Genomic DNA, 18193 nt, shown 5'->3' on the forward strand with positions numbered 1-18193 from the left:
TGGTAAACATTCCCCCCAGTGCCATTCTCTGGTAAACATTCCACCATTCTGCTCCTGACTGGCAGCCGAGTCTGGGGAGCAAATGGTCAAGTGAATTAGAAAGCTTAAAAGATGTTTTGTTAAACCATCCTCATTAAACTGGCACCGTCTGCCTTCCTCCTCTCTTTTGTCCCAGTTGGGGCTGTTCTTTGTGACAGATGTTTCCTAACCGTGTGTGCCGGTAGCATCTGGAAGCCTTGGGTAACTGCTGAGGGTTGGGAAGACCAAATCTGGAGGTATTTAGGTTGTCAGGGAAAGCGTAACAATTGTCCTGCCATTGGGCTACCATTTTAAAAAATACCCGCTCTCCCCTTCCCCACCCCATCTTTCTTTGGCCAATGAAAATCAGGGTTTCATTCCCACCTCTAGCACTTTCTAACCTGCACTAAAGATGGTTTTCTCTTCTCTAGAATGAGGGAGTAAGTAGACAAGATTTGAAATATGACCAAAGACCAGTGTGATGAAAGAAGTCTCAGAAGGGTTACTTATATTTGGCATCTAGAGATCTAGTATCCAATATTTCTATTAAAAAAAAACAAACAAGCAAACAGAGATGAGTTAAAGTTGTGGGAATAGGCCAGGTATGGTGGCTCATGCCTGTAATCCCAGCATTTTTGGAAACTAAAGTAGGAGGACTGCTTGGACCCAGGAGTTTGAGACCAGCCTATGCAACATAGTAAGACCTTGTAGCTACAAAAAATTAAAAAATAACTGGGCGTGGCAGTGCCTGCTTGTAGTCCCAGCTATTCAGGAAGCTGAGGTGGAAGGACTTCCTGAGCCCAGGAGGTCAAGGTGGTGATGAGTTGCCCTCCAGCCTGGGGGACAGAGTGAGACCCTGACTCAAAAAAAAAAAAAAAGAATTGTGATAGTAGAAATTATAATTTGGTGTAAAATTGTATCTTGGAACTACTGGAGTATTTACAGGAAAGCTTTGAAATCTTTCTTGGCCTCTAAAAAGATTGTCTGGAGACTTTTTGGCTCTGGGCTGGATTAAGATCGTAGCAGGAAATTTAGCAGGTGTGTATGGAGCTTTCAGATTTAATGATCTCTCTACTTCCAGTGCTGGCTATCAGCGTTTGCTTGGGAGGAAAGAGAAAGAGAAGGCATTGGCTGGGGGTGACCTGGGTGGGCACAAGAGTAAGAACTGGTACAAATACTCTTTTCATAGCCCATAGACTTCTTATTTTTAATTTAATTTTAACTTTTACTTTATTTATTTATTTTTGAGTTGGCGTCTCACTCCGTCGCCCAGGTTGGAGTGCAGTGGCACGCTCATGGCCACCCCAGCATCAACCTGCAATCCTTCCACCTCAGCCGTCCAAGTAGCTGGAAGTACGGGTGCGTGCTATTGTGCCTGGCTAATTTTTGATTTATTGTAGAGATGAGGGCTTGCCAAGTTGCCCGGGCTGGTCTCGAACTCATGGACTCAGGCAATCCACTCGCCTTGGCCTCCCAAAGTGCTGGGATTACAGGCTGAGCCACTGAACCTGGCCTACTTGAATTTTTAGTGTCCTTATACTCATTTTTTTGTGGAGACAGGGTGCTGTGGTTATTTGTGGGGGGAGAAAATGTTATTTAACCACTCTTCATCTACAAAATGGAATGATAAGACTTATCTCATGGGTATATAGGGGTTAAATGAACTAACACATGTACACTGCTTGCTGCTCAACTAGTTCTGGTTGTCTTCCACCCCCTCTCTGTGTGTCCCTGATTCTTGCACGTATACCTGTTACCCCCATTTGCCAGATATTTTTCTCCTCCTCCAGCCTCTGCACGTCTTCCCCAATGCTTCTGAGCGTTCGAGGCTAGGGCCCTGATTTATTAATTTGTGTTTGTCCCACAAAATGGCAATAACAGTATGTACTTTTTATAACCATCCTAACACGAGCCAAGGTTGTGGTTTCTTTCCAGGCATTTTTACTTGCTGACAATTTTGGTTGTAAATCAAAGACAAAGGAGTTCTATCTTCCCGCCCACCCCTCTGATCTGGGACTAGCTCCTGATTTGGGGCTGGGTCATTCTGGGTGGGATTTCATTTCATCAAAAAATGATGATGGCAAGCTTGTTTATAAAGATCATTCAGGGAAGAAAAATCCATAACCTTTATTGTTGGAACATTCTTGTTTTTCTCCCAACATTTTAGTTTGAAAAATATTGAACCTTCAGAAAAGTTGTAAGAATAGTATAATTAATATCATTTATCTTTCACCAGGCTTGACCAGTTGTTAATATTTTGCCACATTTGTGTGCTTTCTCTCTCTCTCTTTTTCTCTCTCTCACACCCACAGAGTCCATATTTAAATTTCGCTAATTGTCCAATAATTTTTTTTGGAGGCAAGCTCTCTGTTATCCAGGCTGGAGGGCAGTGGCACAATCACGACTGATTGCAGCCTCTACCTGGACTCAGGTAAACCTTCCATCTCAGCTTCCTGAATAGCTGGGACAACAGCTGCATGTCGCTATGTTCAGCTAATTTTTTGATTTTTTGTAGAGACAAAGTCTTGCTATGTTGCCTAGGCTGGTCTCAAACTCTTGAGCTCGAGCAATCCTCTTGCCTTGACCTCCCAAAGTGCTAGGATTGCAGGTGTGAGCCACCATACCCAGCCTCCAATAATGTTTTTTATAGTAAAATGTTTCTCCCTAGCCCAATCCAAGCCTACGACTGCATTTTGTTGTCATGTCTCTTTCTCTCTTTTTTTTTTTTTTGAGTTGGAGTCTCACACTATCGCCCAGACTGGAGTGCAGTGGCTGCTACCGGTCATCGCAACCTTGACCTGCTGGGCTCTGGAGATCCTTCCGTCTCAGCCTTCCAAGTAGCTGGAATTACAGGCGCACGCTACCACACCCGGCTAATTTTTTTTTTTTTTTGATTTATTGTAGAGATGAGGTCTCACCAAGTTGCCCAGGCGGGTCTCGAACCCACGGGCTCAGACAATCCACTTAGCCTCCTAAGGCGCGGGATTACAGGCTGAGCCACCGAGCCCGGCTGTCATGTCTCTTTATTCTCCTTCAATCTGGGAGAGTTTCTTAGCTTGTTGATAATGACATTTACAGTTTTGAAGAGTGTGGTCAGTTGTTTTGTAGAAAGTTGCATCAGGGTTTCACTTTGTCACCCAGGTTAGAGTGCAGTAGCATACTCACAGTTACTGCAGCCTTGACAACTCCTGGGGCAATCTTTCCGCCTAGGCCTTCCAAGTAGCTAGAGCTACAGAAACACGCCACCACAACTCACTAACTTTTTTATTTTTTTTGTAGAGATGAGGTATTGCCAAGTTGCCCAGGCTGGTCTCGAACCTTTGGGCTCAGGCAATCCTCTCACCTCAGCCTCCCAAAGTGCTGGGATTATAGGCTGAGCCACCAAGCTTGACCTGCATGGTGCTGTTTTAAAAAGTGTTCCTATAGTTGGGCATGGTGGCTCACGCCTGTCATCCTAGCACTTTGGGAGGCAGAGGCAAGAGGATTGCCTGATCCCAGGGGTTTGAGACCAGCCTGGGCAACTTGGCAAGACCTTGTCTCTACAATAAATAAAAAATTAGCACTCAAAAATAAATAAATAAATAAATAAATAAATAAATAAATAAAACAAAACAGCACCATGTGGGCAGGGAGCATGTCTTTTTCCTCCCTGTTGTGTTCCTAGCACCAAGCACAGTGATACAGCAGGTGAGTAAAATCTATGGATGAATGAATGAATGACCTTCAACTTTTACTACCATTTGAGTCTATTGTTTTTTCTGTCTGAGGGGAGAGAGAAGAGCAGTCTACTCCTATATCCTAGTCTTGTATCCTAGATTCTTTTTTTTGAGTTGGAGTCCCACTCTGTTGACCAGGCTGGAGTACAGTGGGATGCTCCCGGTCACTGCAGCCTCAACCTGCTGGGCTCCAGCGATCCTTCCGCCTCAGCCTTCCAAGTAAGCCGAAACTACAGGCATGCGCTACTAATTTTTGATTTATTGTAGAGATGAGGGCCTGCCAAGTTGCCTGGGTGGGTCTTGAACCCTCAGCCTCAGGCAATCCACTCGCCTTGGCCTCCCGAAGTGCTGGGATTACAGGCTGAGCCACCGAGCCCGGCCCGTAGTCCGATTTTTATTATACATCTTTGGGCATAAAAGGGTAACCCAAGACTTCACTAATGAGACCACAGAGAAGGGAATATGAGGTAGGGACTATGACACTGGGGGAGTTTGGAGTTTCTATACACCCTGGTGGATGGGGGTAGGTTTTACACGTGTAGAGAGACAGGAGGACGAATACGGTGGTCCTCAGACGGACAGAAAACAGCACTCAGCACCTGAGCGCACATGGCCTGTTTTCTTGCTGAGACAAATTAGTTATTTAGGTTTCCAGACTTTACCATACTTCCCTCCCCTGTCCCCCATTTGAATCCTAAGAATGCCATAGTGAAAATTGATTTCTGTCCCTCCTCCTTTCCCAGAGGGGACAACTCCATAATTCTCTTTCTCCGCCCTCCATCTCCCTACCCTCACCACACACAAGTGTGTATTTTCTAACATTTATAAACGGTGGTTGGGCGACCATTCTCTCCAGATTATTTATTGTTGAGAAAATCTATAACTCCTTGGACTTCTCATTTTGATGTAGAAGCTTTCATCCCTGTCGCCTGAGGGAAGTGAGGTTATGAGAGGTACTCTCTGCCTCTCAAAAATGTGTTTTCAGGCTTCCCTTTGGGGCCCTTTCTCTCTCTAGCTCTGATCATCTCAGACGTTTCTGACAATCCTTCCTGAGGCATCCGAGGCTTGGGACTGAATTCATCTATTTAATTTTGCAAGACTTGCGAGTGCCTGATTCACATGACTCAGACTCTTTTTCCGAGAGTCTACCTACACTTGTCTTTGGAGTCCTTAATTTCACCAGTTTCTGGGAAAGAGGGCCGTCCATCTCCATGTCAGGTCTTGGTGGTCCACAAAAAATGGAGGAGGTAATCCAAAATAGTGAATGATACAAACATTGCTTTTGTTTGATTCTTAAATGATTGAATCCTGGCTAAAGATATCCATAAAGTGAACAACTTCGATGAAAGTCATCCGTCATGTTAACCTCCCAAGGGTGAGTGTCCAGCATCTCTTTTTTGGTATCTAGAGAGACAGGCAGGTGGATGAATGCCTCAGCTGTCACATTCTCATTTTTTCGTCAGCGCCCGGAAACGTCTGTTGAAAACTCTGCAGAACCTGTCTCTCTGTTGTGTTTTCAGACTCTGGAGGAGCCTTATTCCTTAGCGTGAGAACCACATACTTAGTTCAAAGAACATGAAAATCAGTAGCCGGTTACCATGACATCTAGAGCAAAGGCCAAAGTCCTCACAGTGACTCTAAGGCTCTCCGTGAGTGATCTGGCCTCTTCATTTCTCCCTGACCTCCTCCCTTCCTTCTTCCTCCTGTCTCACTCTGTTCCAGCCCAAGATGGCCAGGTACCTCGTCACACCCATTAGGATGGCTATTATTTAAAAAGCAGGAAACAGCAAACACTGGGGAGAACACAGAGAAACCGGGACCCTTGTGCACTGCTGGCGGGAATGTAAAATGATGCAGCCACTGTGGAAAACGGTAAGGGGGTTCATCAAAAAATTAAAATGGAATTACCATATGATCCAGCAGTTCCACTTCTAAGAATACATCCAAAAGAAGGGAAAGCAGAACTTGAAAAGATATTTGCACACTCATGTCCATAGTAACATTATTCACAATTGCTAAAAGGTGAAAGCCACCCAAGTGTCTGTCAGTGGGTGAATGAATAGACAAGATATGGTCTATACCTGCAGTGGCATATTATTTATTCTTAAAAAGGAAGGAGATTCTGATACATGCCACCACATGGAAGAGCCTTGAAGATATTAAGCTAAATGAAACAAGCCAGACAAAGAAAGGTGAATATTGTATAATTCTACTCAGGTGATGTACCGGGGACTTAGTGTTTAATGGTTATAGAATTTTACTTGGGGAAGATGAAAAAGTTCTGGAGATGTGGAGATGACAATCGAATCATAATGTAAACATATCTAATGCTACATCTGAAAACAGTTAACTCACACTTTGGGAGGCCAAGGCAAGTGGATTGCCTGAGCCCGAGGGCTTGAGACCAGACCGGGCAACTTGGCGAGACCTTGTCTCTATAATCAGTCAAAAATTAGCCGGGCATGATAGCATAAGCCTATAGTTTGGCTACTTGGAAGGCTGAGCTGGAAGATCACTGGAGCCCAGCAGGTTGACACTGGGGTGACCATGAGTGTGCCACTGCACTCCAGCTTGGGAGACAGAGTGAGATTTTGACTAAAAAATAAAAATTAAAAAAAAAAACAGTTAAAATGGTAGATTTTATATTATGTATAGTTTATCACAATTTAAAAAATACATTAAAAATGACTGTAGTCTTTCCACTGGCTCTTCTCAGAGATCTGTGTTGCTGGTTCTCTGACCTGCTCCTGGCTGCTGAGGGAGTGACGTCTTCTTGGCGAGGTCTTCCTGGACCACTCTTGTTAAAACTGCAGTGAACCTTGAACATCGATCATAATACTGTAAGAAAAGGATTGACAGTGGTGGGAAACTATGGGGGGGGCAGGGAGGGGAAGGGAGGTGGGATTAACGGTAGTCAAGATCTGTCTGGGGACGGGGGGACACTCCTTATCAACAAGGGTGCCTGAACATGCATATTTGTATACCTAACCCTTAACTGTACCCCACAATTTTAAAATAAAAAATGTGTTTAAAAAACAAAGACAAAAACAAAAAAACCCCTGCAGCTTCCTACCTGAGGACATCCTAACCTTTTCTAGCTTTACTTTTCTCCACAGCACTAACCACAGTCTAACACAACATGTATTCTTATTACTTTTTTGTTTATTGTCTGTTTCCTCCTGCTGGAATGAAAGTGACTTGAGTGAAGGAACATTTGTGCATTTTTTTCATTGCTGTGTACCCAGTGTTGAATAGTTGGGGGCTAGTAACTATTTGTTTAACGAATGAATGGCTGTGTCTTGACACAGACTTCTAGAAAAGGCACATACAGAAAGAGAATATGAGAAGATTCTGTTTTTCATTGGGCTTTGTTAATTAATTTCTTCTAGACTTTGGATAGATTGCTCAGACCAGTTTTCACGATGGCTTTGCACTGTTTATCTTTTCTTGTATGTTTTGAACTGATTCCAATTTGGAAGTGTTGCTGTACTACATACACTGCGGTTATTATTATTTAAAGCTCTCACCTGGAACTCAGTCTCTACTCTTCTGTTTTTGACTATCTCCTACCAAAATTGCAGGGGGGCTTGAGTCAGGACTTTGGAAACTCTGGAGGAGCTTAGATATCCAGAAGATTTTATACTTGTTTGTTTGGAAGACACTGGTTTGATTGGCTCCAGAGTTTTCATTCTTAGGAAATTTTAAGGAGTCGTGAATTTATGTAATTTGAGATCAGAAAAAGAGGTGTATTTGCATGCAAAGGGATTGATGTAATCTCTGGAAATGTTGCCTCCCTCCCTCCCTTCCTCTCTCTCTTTCCTTCTTTCTTTGCCAGAGTCTCACTCTGGAGTCTCAGGCTGGAGGGCAGTGGCATGATCACGGCTCACCACGGCTTTGACCTCCTTGGGCTCAGACAATCCTTCTATCTCAGCCTCCCAAATAGCTGGGACTATAGGCATGCACCATCATGCCTGCTAATTTATTTTTATTTTTATCAAGACAACATCTCGCTATGTTGCCTAGGCTGGCCTTGAACTCCTGGCCTCAAGTGATCCTCTCATTTCAACCTCCCAAAGTGCTGGAATTACAAGCGTGAGCCACCACACCCATTCTGAAGATGTGGCGTTTTGAACACATTTCTTTAAAATTTTGAGACCTGAAGATAATGATTTAGCAGCCTCATTGGCCTTCCTCTCCCAAGTCTTTATAAAATGTCTAGCAGAGCAACTTGTATCACACTATACTTGAAGCTTCTCAGCAGGGAGCCAGGAGGCCCAACTTCCTGATTGGCAGGATTGTTGATACCCAACCAAGGGAACCAGCGCAACTTCCTTGGAAAAATGTTTTGAAAAGGAAAGTTCCCGAGTGAGGGCAGTGCCCTTCTTGGAGACAGAGTAATGAACACAATGACCTCTAGGACGAAGGAGAGTGGGTGGGGTTGACTGGGAAAACACGACAGCCTGCAATTTAGTGGGTGGATTGTTGGATATGACATGAGCTCTTCTTGGCTACTTGGGATGGAACTTTTGTTTTGGAGTTTGGAAAGAGCTCAGAGACTGAGAGAAACACAGGGGGAAGGAGGGAGGGAAGGAGGGAGCCGGGGGCATTATGGAATTCATACAAGCTGGCTTCATGTTCTCTGGCCTTTCTCTGTATTTCTTTAAGCACCTCCCCTGAGCCAAGCACCTCCTCTGGGAGAGGCTGTTTCCTTAATTAAACAGATTCACAGACCCAGGGCTCTCATTAGGAAATGTCCTCAGGAAATGCTCTTTAAATAGAAGATTGTGCGTACTCTAGTCTTCTGTTCCCACCTCTGTCTGGCCCTTTCTCTCTTTCAAAAAAAAATTTCCTACTTCGAGGAATCCTAAGATATAGTAGTCAGGCAAAACATTGATGTATTTGTTTTCTCTGTCTTAAGTATCTGTTTTGGTTGCGTGGTACAATTATGAGCAGATCTTTGCCTGGGTAACAAGGGTTGGCCATGGGAGTGTGACATTCAGAGGGAAGAGGTACATGAATGTTGGCCCTGCCCTCTGGAAGCTTCTAGACTGGAAAGGAATTTAAGGGACGCTCCTAGGACACCACTAGACGGAAAAGGAAGACTAGTTTCCGCTGAACATCAGGACTGGCTATCAATGCTGGCAGAATGGGGAGGAAGGTTGGAGATAGGGGAATCAGCCAGGACGGCTTAGGAAAAACTTCTACATGTGGGAGGGAAGGTTGTAGGATAGGCTGGGAAGTGCTAGAGGGTCAAGACTGGACAGAGACAAGTGAGGAAGGCACCCCTGGCTAGGCCAGCAACCGCCACTGGCCAAAGGCTTGTCGCATGCAGGGCACATCAGGATGTGTGGGGCTGATTTAGGAATGAATTGCTGGGCTTGAGGCAGAGGAGGGCAGGGCTGGAGAGGTTCTGACCGCTGGTGCCAGACTGATTAGGCACCATTAGAGTTAAGTGCCAATGGAAAGGTGCACATGGAAAGGTGTTTCTGAGAATGCACTTGGGGAAGATGTTTCTCTTTATTGTTACACACGGGGTTGTAGTTAAGCTCTCAGGCTCTTAGTCACGTGTCTGCTTTTTCTGCCTATGCCTTGTTGGTCATTTGTTCTGCATGCTTTTTCGGAGTCACAAGGGATGATGACCGAGCTCCTGTGTCGTCTGTTCTTCAGGTCGCCACCCTGGTATCTTCATACATTGTCTGGAGGGCCAGTTTCACTCCTCTTCAGCAAGTGGGAAGGCCCAAGGACCCCTGTGTAATGAAGTAGAGGGAAACTCAAGTGTCCACTCACGATGCTATGTCATAAAGTTCCTTCGTGGACACTCAAGTGCACAAAATGAGCTCCCTGCCACGCCGGGTCATGGCACGCAGCAGTATCAGTTCGTGTGAGGCCCCTTTCGATTCCTTCTATCCCTCACCACTATTCCTACTTTCCTTCTTTACAAGAGGCATCTGCCTTAGTGTATTCTGCAAGTGCTTTCCTTTTTTGGGGGGGGGGATTTAAAAAATTTTTAATGACTGAAACAAAAAAACATCTAAAACTGCAGCTTCTGGAAGAACCATTTGTTCTTGCCTGTCTTGTACCTCTCTTCGAACTTGACCTTGGCTTCTCATCGGGTCTTGCGTTTAAGAGCAGGGTTCCTGAAGACATCCTTGTTGACAACGGTTTTGTCCAAGAGGATATCCACGGAGTACCTTGTGGGCATGAGGTGATTGTAATTATAAACTTTCGCAAAAGATTTGATCTTTGACCTCTTGGTAATCTTCTTCTTGCCCATCAGAGCTGTCACTTTGCAGGGATAGCGGTCTATTTCAGTCACAATGGTATGACTGTAGGGGCGGTCTGAGGTGCCATCATCCATGTTCTTCACAATGATGGCTTTGAGTCTGGAATAACATCCAGCCAGAACCAGCACCACCTTCCCGGGCTTCATGAACTTGCCCATTTCTGGCGCCACCCTAACACTCGATCCTCAGGTCGTAGATGGTGAAGGATTGGAATACCCAGCCCGAGCTTCTACTCACTGACTCAGCAAGTGCTTTTCCAGTCCATACTCTATATGCTTGCTTATTTACTTATTTATTTTTTAGAGACAGGGTCTTTCTTTAACCCCTAACCTGGAGTGCAGTGGTGTGATCATAGATCACTTGACTTCTTGGGCTCATGGGATCCTCCTACCTCATTCTCCCAAGTAGCTGGGACTACAGACACATGCCACCATGCCTGGCATATTAAGAAAAAAAAATTCGTACAGATGTGATCTCACTGTGTTGCTCAGACTGGTCTCAAACTCCTGGCCTCAAGTGATCCTCCCACTTCGGTCTCCCAAAGTGTTGAGATTTCAGGCTTGAGCCACCGCACCCAGCCTTCTATATGTTTATTTAGATATATTCATCTGTTCAAAAAATATAAAGTGCCTACTATGTGTCAGACAGAGTTGTAGGTGCTTGGAATACAGCAATGAACAAAACAATAAAAAAGTTCCTACATTTTTGTTGCTTACATTCTAATGGGATGAGACAAATCATGAACAAATAAATGAGTAAAATACATTAAAATAGTGATTGATACGTGCTATAGAAACAAAAGCCAGGAAAGGAGATAAGTTGTGTTGTGGGTAGGAGTGGACTGCAGCTTTATATAGGGTAATGTAAGAAAATCTTACTATTGCACCAAATGCAGGCAAAGGATCAGCTATGTGAATATCTAGGGTAAGAGTGGTCCAAGTATAGGGGTACAGCAAGTACAAAGGCCTTGAGACAGGATCTCGCCAGGTATGTTAAGAGGTCAGAAAGGTTAGAAGGCCAGTGGCTCCAGCAAAATGAGTGAGAAAAGAGAGAAACAGAAGGTCGATAGGGTGGCTAGGTCCATGCAAATACTGCAAGACCTTGTGGTCCATTGTAAACATAGATCTTGGCTTATACTCTGCGTAAGAAAAGGGAAAGAAATCTACCTTTCACCATCTTTATTCATAGAATCTTCTTTGTATATGTTTTCCCTTAGCTGTTTCATTCAATCACATGCCTTCAGTTTCTACTTCTCTGCATATAATTATCAAATCTGTAATTTTAACCTTGGCCTTTCTTCCCCTAAGCTCTGGTTCTTCCTCTCAGATTGTCAAAAGATTAATAAATGACCCATGTGCACATTGAATATAATTAATAAACAATAGAGATCCTTAAAAAAAGAAAAGAAGCCGGGCTCGGTGGCTCAGCCTGTAATCCCGTGCCTTTGGGAGGCCGAGGTGAGTGGATTGCCTGAGCCCGCGGGTTCGAGACCCGCCTGGGCAACTTGGCTAGACCTCATCTCCACAATAAATAAAAAAATTAGCTGGGCGTGATAGTGTGCACCTGTAGTTCCAGCTACTTGGAAGGCTGAGGCGGAAGGATCGCTGGAGCCCAGCAGGTCGAGGCTACGGTGGCCGGGAGCGGCCACTGCACTCCAGTCTGGGTGACAGAGTGAGACTCCAACTCAAAAAAAAAAAAAAAAAATGAACAGTTGCAGATTGTAATTGAGGGCTTAAAATGGCAGTCTCGTTAATATCATGCAGATGGAAAAGTACATATCCTAGAGTTTTTTCACACCTCACATCTCCTGTTGACCCTCAAATGGTAAATGTTCTCTTACTTCCCCCTCCAAATTAGAGCCATCTAATGGTAACTCCCTTAATTTCTTCCCCGAGGTCTCTAAATTTTTTTATAATCACTTGGTGAATGAAAAAAGAAAAGAAAGGAAACCAGTGGAAGGTTTTGAGCAGAGGGATGACATGATTTGATTTACCTTTTTTTTTGAGTCAGAGTCTCCCTCTGTCACCCAGGCTGGAGTTCAGTGGCATGTTCCTGGCCACTGCTGCCTTAACCTGTTGGGCTCAGGAGATCCTTCTGCCTCAGTCTTCCAAGTAGCTGGAACTACAGGTGCGTACTACCAGGTTTGGCTAATTTTTTTGATTTATTGTAGAGGAGAGGTCTTGCCAAGTTGCCCAAGCATGTCTCAAACTCCTGGGCTCAGGCAATCTTTCTGCCTCTGCCTCTCAAAGTGTTGGGATTACAGGCGTGAGCCACCAAGCCCGACCAATTTACATTTTTAAATTGCTATGTCTGCATCCTTGAAACATATAGTGTTGTTTTGATTGTTTTTTTAATGTACATAAATGACACTGTGCTATAGACACCTGCTTTTGCTTTTTCCACTTAACATTGCTCTATCCATATTGCTATATGTAAATCCACTTCATTCTTTCTGACTGCTATGCTCAGACAGAGGATTTTATGTGTATATTCACCTAGTAATAGACTCTTGGGTTGCCTCCAGCTTCTTACTACCACAAGCAGTGCTGTGATGAATTTCCTTACATGGGCCTCTCGATGGACCCGAGAGAAGTTTCCCTACGGTATACACCTGGGAGTGGGACTGCTAGGTTAGAGACGTGTGCACATGTAATTCCACTAAGACTGGGCATCTGGGGGATGGCCTCAGTTACACTCCCACCAGCAGGGTGTGACGGTTTGTATCTTCTCATTTAATTCTGATCCAGTAAGGCAAGCATTATTATTCCCATTTTATGGATAAAGAAATTGAGGCTTAGATAGATTAAGCAAGTTATCTGCATTTATATAGTTAAATAGAAGAGTTGGGCTCAACTCCAGAAATTCTGACTCAATATTCTTTGCTCTTACCATAACAGTACTCCATCCCATTTCTTCCAGAAATAACATGAGGCATCCACAGGCAAAGATATTTTTATTATTGTTGTTGTTGTGGTCTTCATTTAATCATTTTTCCCCTTCAGGGCTGATTGGAAAGAAGACAGAATTCTCGAGGTTCAGGTAGCCACTATGGTCTCTCTTTTGATCTCTGCCCATTTTAGGAACTGGGGTGTTGAAGGAAACCCGTGCACGGTCCCAGTAGAGCCAGGAAAGGGAGGGCAGGATAGCACAGGAGTTCACTTCAAGTTTTGGCGTTAGTCTTTGTTCAAATCCTGGTTTGATCACTTACTATCTGTGTGATTTTGCACTGGTTCTTAATTTATCTAAGCCTCAGTTTCCTAGTATGTAAATGGAGACAACAATAGGACTTATCTCTTAGAGTTGTTGTGAGGAAATACAGGTAAAATACTTAGTGCAGTACACATAGTGAATGTTCAATAAATGCCAGTTATTATTATAGTGGAGCCTTGTACTTTTTTTTTTTTTTTTGAGTAGGAATCTTACTCTGTAGCCCAACCTAGAGTGCAGTGGCATGCTCACAGCCACCACAGCCTCCACCTGCTGGGCTCCAGCAATCTTTCCGCTTCAGCCTTCCAAGTAGTTGGAACCACAGGTGCATGCCACCATACACAGCTAATTTTTGGATTTGCTGTAGAGACAAGGTCTCGCCAAGTTGCCCAGGCTGGTCTCAAACCCCTGGGCTCAGGCAATCCTCTCGCCTCAGCCTCCCAGAATGATGGGATTACAGGCTTGAGCCACTACACCTGGCCGTCTTACACTTTCTAATGCCTGCTCTAACTCAGTAAGCCTCAGACCTCAAGGTGTTTGGCACTAGCATGCCAGAGGCTGTCTGATTAGAGTTGTTAGAGCTTCCAGATCAATTATATAAAATAAAATGGCTTTCATTTTCTCACGAGGGCCAGGCAACAGGCTCAAGTTTTAGTGGGTGATTTTGATGAATTGCTTTTAAAAGTTAGGGGACTTTGGATCCGATTTTAATATTATATATACGAGGGAGACGGTATCAAGTACATATTGTTTGCTGGGCACTGGACTAAGTACTTTATAATCATTATTGCATTGAATACTCATAACTATCCTATGAGGTATTTACTTTTACTCCCATTTTACAGCTGTGGAGACTAAAGCATATAGAGGCTAAATAATTTGTCTAGACCTACCTAGCTATGAAGTGATTGAGTTGAGACTTGAACCCAAACCACCTGTCTACAGAGCTCTTACTCCGAACAAGCAAACTATGCTGTCTTCCTGTGAAGGAAAGTTTTAGAATCTTTTCTCTTTTATTTTATTTATTTATTTTGAGTTGGAGTCTCAATCCGTCACCTAGGCTGGAGTGCAGTGACATGTTCATGGTCACCCCAGCGTTGACCTGTTGGGCTCAGGCGATCCTTCCGCCTCAGCATTCCAAGTAGCTGGAACTACAGTCATGCACTACCACACCCAGCTAATTTAAAAAAATTTATTGTAAAGATGAGCTCTTGCCAAGTTTCCCAGGCTGTTCTCGAACCTGTGGGCTCAGGCAATCCTCTCATATCGGCCTCCCAAAGTGCCAGGGTTACAAGCTTGAGCCACCACGCCTGGCCTCTTCTCTTTTAAATCTAGGATGATTCCTTGCCACTTGGGATGGTTTAAAGCAGTCAGGAGAGGTAAGGGGCTAGTTGTAAAAGAATCTCCAGAGGATGTGAGTATGAAGTTGGAAGATGTTCCCTGGGTATCTTTATTATGATTTCCTTATGTACCCCCGGGTGACAACCTCTGGCCTAGGGTAATGTCCTACCTAGGTGCAGGGGCTGAGCATGATTCCTTCAAATAAGTAGGGATTCTCTAAGTGGGGACAATATGATTTCCCACAACCCAAGGCAGCCTGATATTTCTAAAACAAGTATCCACAAAGGCACACATTTCTTTATCACCTATGTGTGGCTTATACATGCCGTGAATTATCTGCGGTCAAGGTTTTATCACAGTTGGTTTTCCCTTCACACTTTTCATTTTGATTGCCTTCTACAAGGAGTGTTGTACCACTTATATATTTACCTGAGTCAGATTTATAAAGGTTGCTTGGCTACGAAGCATGTATCTCAAAGTCAAGTAGATAGGAATTCTGGATTATCTGTTCTTTCAGGTTTTCTCCTCTCTGTTTGTACATTTGTTCAGCAAATATTTATTGGGCCCCTAACTCAGAGTCTAGTGGAGGAGATAGACAGCTGAACTGGAATCTTGATTATTTATGGCAAATGGGATAAGCTCAGGTGCTATGGAGAGTACGTAGGTAGGGCACCCAACCCAGAGAACAAGATGGGGGGGTTTCTTGGGGAAGCAATTTCTAAACTGGGAATTGAAAGGTGAACAGGCATTAGCCACTTGATGGATTGAGAGGGCATTAGAGGCAGGGGGACAGGGGAGTCTGGAACTGCCTGGTGGGAGCATCAACTGGGAAGGGGTGAAGCCAGAGGTATAAGCAAAGGTCTGATGGTAAAGAAATGGGAAAGGGCCATACTGGGGAGTTTAGGCTTTGTTCTGAGGGCAGAGGAGAACCACTTGGGGGTTTTAAGTGGGTGAACAACTCAATCGGATTTATAGTTTAGATATATTCCTTGAATTAAGAGTTGACTGTCTTTATCTCGCTTGCAAGTAAATCATAATATTGGGACTGGCAATTGACAAATAAAGGCATCTGGATGGATTTGTAGAGGGATAGCCTGATCCAATAACCCAAGGGTCCCTCTGAATAATCTGTAGAGAAATTTTCAATATTGATTTTTCTGTTTTCAAAAACTCGTCAACTTGCCTGGCCTGGTGGCTCACACCTGTAATCCCAGCACTGCTGGGAGACCGAGGTGAGAGGACTGCTTGAGCCCAGGAACTTGAGACCAGCCTAAGATACATAGCGAGACCTCGTCTCTACAAAAAAAAAAAAAAAAAAAAAAAAAAAAAATTGCCAGGCATGGTGGCACACACCTGTAGTCCCAGCTATTTGGGAGGCTGAGGCAGAAGGATTGTCTGAGCCTAGGAGGTGGAGCCATGATTGTGCCATTGCACCCTAGCTTGGGTGACAGAGTGAGACCCTGACTCAAGCAAACAAACAAATACTGTCAACATTTCCCGAGATTCTTTCAAAGCCAGAGCCTGAGTAGGAAGGAAAGGGTGGGCCTGTGTCTTCCTCTGTTCTTCTCCACTCATTTCCGGGCATTGCTGTGAGTTGCTCATCCAAGCCCTGAACCCCATGCAGAGGGGACCATTTGAATAGCAGCAGGAGAATATGGGGAAGGAGGAACCACATGCCGGCTCGTTCATTAAGAAAATATATTTGGCATATTCAGACAATGGTTTGAGCAAGTTAAAAATAACTCCTCGTGAAAAATTAATAGGGAGTTATAAGTGAGTGTTTTAATAGAAGCTTCCAGAGCAGAGCAGATTCTCCAGGCGGCTGGTGCTGACATCACAGATGGCGCAGGGTGTTTATAGAGCATGGTGTGGCTAGTGAGCAGAGTTGTCTACAGAAGTGAGCTCACCTTTCTGAGAACCCAGGGAGAGAGGAGGCAGAAGGAATGGCTTTTGGTTGTGAGGTTCTGAGCCCAGTGACTTATTTCTCCTCTCCCTTCCCATCACACTCTCCTAACTGTGGACAGAAAAATCAGAGTGAATTTCACCTGGTTGCTTTGGGTAGGGTTTATTGAATGTCAGAATTCAAAAATGTCTTTTCTGGCCCTTCTCCTTCCTTAGTTGGCTGCAGGATCCATTTCTCCTCTGGGGTTTCCTTACCCAAGGGCCAGTCCCTCTCTTTCTTGCAGGTAGTTATAAGGTCTCGACCCTCTTCTCCCTCATCCTTGCTTTGTGGTCTCGGGTAAGTCACATGAGGGGCTGGACTGGATTTCTTTTACTGTCAGGACAGCTGAGCAGGAGATGTAGAATGAGGAGAAAGGCGACTCACTGCATTTTGGGGCTAAGGGTTTTAAGACTGGGGGGACCAATATTTGTATTTTAAACCCAGATGATATTTAAAAAATGGTTCTGTAATTGTGATGAGGCCCTCTAGGCCGTGAATTAATGTGTCATAACTCACGCCCAAGCACTGCGCAAACATCCCGCGTGTGAATTATTGCACAATAAATTCATGCCCTGTTGTGTCTTACAGCTTAATTAGTACATGAAGCTACATGAGTTAGACGAACCCAAATGGGATTATGTCATGTGGTGCGTAAAAAAGCAGAATGTTGGGAGGTATTGGAGCTCTTTCTGGGGGAAATCAGAGTTGATTTTTCTATGACATCCTTTGGTGTCAGTTTCTGTGACGTTTGGGCTGCAACAGGTGATGTGTTCTTTGCCATGTGACTTCTGAGCTCTGGCTGATTGGTTGAATAATGGGCTTATTAAATATTTATTGTGCAACCATATTCTAGGCACTATGCAGGGATACTATAGGAGAGATGATATTCTAACACAAAAATGTAAGGCGTAGGTGCAACACCAAGTAGAAAGTGGTAAATGCCCCAATACCACATGAATAAAGTGTCTTTTAATTAAAAGTGGAGGAAGATCATTCTTGGCTGGTACAGTGGTGAAGGCTGATTGGTGAAACCAGAGGAAATTTTGTGGAGGATTAGCCCTTGGCTCTTGGAGTCTTACTCTGTTGCCCAGGCTGGAGTGCAGTGGCACGCTCAGGGTCACCACAGTCTCGACCTGCTGGGCTCAGGCAATCCTTCCATCTCAACTTTCCAAGTAACTGGGACCACAGGTGCCCACCACCACACCCGGCTAATTTTTTGATTTATTACAGAGACGGGATCTCGCCAAGTTGCCCAGGTTGGCCTCAAACCCCTGAGCTCAGATAATCCTCTGGTCTCAGCCTCCCAAAGTGCTAGGATTTCAGGTGTGAGCCACCGTGCCTGGCTTCATTTGACTCTCTTAAAGGACAGTTAGGATTTCACCACAAAGAGGGGTTGACAGGGCTGGGAAGTTAATTCCAGGCAGGGAGGGTAACATTAGGAAAAGCCCAGGAAAGTGAAGCAGTGCTCTGAGCACCTCGAGCAGGCTGCGTGCCTTGAGCCAGAGTTGCGTGCAGGGGCAACTGGACAGGTGGGTTGGAGCCAGCGCTTTCCTGTGAGCACAAAGCACTCGGACTTTGAACCTACTAACCATGCTGAAAGTCCCTGGGCTGGTTCTCCTGCTTGGCGATAGGGATAGTCTTGGACTTCAGAGTTTCTCTACTACTGTCTGCTTTGGTCTACCTGC

At 44.5% G+C, this 18193-nt stretch overlaps 1 pseudogene; it reads right to left on the reverse strand.

The window, feature by feature from the left end:
- Positions 1-9765: 9765 nt before the first annotated feature.
- LOC103262261 lies at positions 9766-10176 on the reverse strand (annotated as a pseudogene).
- Between the last annotated feature and the right edge of the window lie 8017 nt (positions 10177-18193).

Source organism: Carlito syrichta, unplaced genomic scaffold (assembly GCF_000164805.1).
Source record: "Carlito syrichta isolate Samal-C Ts95f unplaced genomic scaffold, Tarsius_syrichta-2.0.1 Scaffold304418, whole genome shotgun sequence".
NCBI lineage: Eukaryota > Metazoa > Chordata > Mammalia > Primates > Tarsiidae > Carlito > Carlito syrichta.